We start from the raw sequence: 2,186 nt of genomic DNA, 5'->3' as shown, positions 1-2,186 counted from the left end.
CTCACCCATCCACACCAATGAACCCCGCCCCTCCACTTACCTTGGACAGCGCCAGGGGCTGTGGGCAGGAGAAGCAGCAAACAGACACTCTGGCCGAAACCAGAGCATCTCTTTTGGAGGACTGGCTCTGGGCACAGTCTGGAGTCATGCCTTGCTCCGCTTTTTGTGGAGCAGTTTTTTAGACCCCCAGATATCCAGGGGTCTAATTTTCTCCCCACGTTGCAAGTTTGCAACATGGGGAACATTTTTTAATTCCCACATAAGCCTCTTGCCTCACCTCAAAGGGGTTTGAGGCGGGATGAAAGGCACATGCACACTTGTCTGGACACGCACTGTACATGGAAGCCAGAAGTTACTAAGAAAGAGAGAAGGGTGAATTGGCCTCTGTCTACTAGTAGGCACCCAATACATTAGATGCATGACTTCCCAATTGCTGGAAGGGAGATGGGGCTTTCTCTAGTTTCATTTTGCATCAGTTTAAGTAAAATCACTTTAAAACAAACCAGTTGTGAACACACTTAAATTGGCTAAAAAGGAAACAACTAAACAAACAAAAAAAAAGTGATGCTTCCCACATCCTAGCAACACCATTGTAGCAGCTGAAACAAATCTTTGTAATTTGATGGGTCTTACCTATGTATTTCTTTTATGAGTTGTTGAAGGAAGATGGAGTGACCAGTTAATTGTGTGTCATTCCTTGTGTCAGTTTGTGAAGGCTTGGAAAGAGACTGAGATAGTATTTCTGCCTGGTTTTATAACTTAATTTTTTATTTAATCCAATAACCAGTAATCACTTAAACCTTGTGTTATGTCTGTCCTTAGAAAGGTAAAAGTTTGTTACAGAAGTTATATATAAGCAACTACTTTTGAAACAAACTTTCACCTTTATGAAAACATCTGATGTAATTCCCAGATGCCTTGCATACTAATTAGAAAATCAGATCCTTGGGTAATACACAAGCTTTTGGGAGCTGTCTCATTTTCTGATACCCATTTTTCCTCTTTCATAAATAGAAGAAAGGCCAGTTACCTCAAGTAGGTCATTTATTTTGTGTTCCTGCCAGTACAGGATTGATCTCTAAGTTGTAAGTTGATCTGTAAGACATTGGACAGTGCTGTTATAGATATGCCAAGCCATGCTGTTTTGATGCTTTCTCTGGAGGGAATATTCCACAGTCCAAAAGTTTTTACTGTAAAGGACTTCTTGTGATATTCAGACCAAATTTTCTTTTTCAGTTGCATTTCATAGATCTTTATTTGTCCTTGTGCCATCCTAAAGACTTCTCTTACTTTTCATTTTTATAGCCTGCTTTTCAAATATTTGTACCCTTATATTATATTATATTCCTACTTTGTGTCTAATGGCCATTTAACCAAGCTGTGCATATTCAGCCTTTTTCCTTATAAATCAATCCACTTAACACTTTAATATATTAATATATATAATAATTTGTGGCTTCTCTCTTAGCGATAACTTGTCCATAGTTTTCTGGTACTGACATGCCTAGAACTGAACAAAGCCTTTCAGGTATAGTAATGATGGCATAAATCCAAAAGGAAGAAATCCATTTCTTGCTCAGCAGTGTGATCCTTAGATATACTGACATATTTTGGCACAAAGTCACACTTAAAAAATTAGGGCTGGATTCAAATGGACACTTAAGCATCAGCCTGAGAAGATAATCCAGATCCCTAGGGTTAGGTGCTAGGCTTCCGATGCAATGAAAGGGGAGACATAGGAAGCTTCAAGGGTCATCCAAGTTGACTCTGCACTGGGCAGCTGGCCAGTAGGAAAAACTGGACTGACTTCTTCTTCCACAGAGCCAGGGCTGACCCAGGGCTGCATGGGAAGGTCTTCCAACCTTGGGACTCTGCAAATTTACTTCATATGCATTTTTTTGCTTTTTAATAATTTGGGAGCCAAATTATCTACCCCATAATAACTCATTAGACACTTAACCCCTGTTGTGAATGGTATCTTTACTCTTTTTATGTTCAGAAAAATCTACTCTTGCTACAGTATCTGGATTGAAGCCAATGTGAAACAATGCTAAGATTTCATTAGATAATCTAATAAAGATGCAACATTTACTATATTCCAGTGCTAATGGATCCTGAGGCAGGATTGGGCCTTTCAGACAATAAGCCAATTGTTTTAGCATACATAGAATAAACAAACTGATAGC

The sequence above is a fragment of the Crocodylus porosus genome, unplaced genomic scaffold, assembly GCF_001723895.1.
Source record: "Crocodylus porosus isolate Cpor-Errol unplaced genomic scaffold, CroPor_comp1, whole genome shotgun sequence".
NCBI classification, from domain to species: Eukaryota; Metazoa; Chordata; order Crocodylia; family Crocodylidae; genus Crocodylus; species Crocodylus porosus.
The sequence above is the reverse complement of the archived record's forward strand: the minus strand, read 5'-3'. Positions refer to the sequence as shown.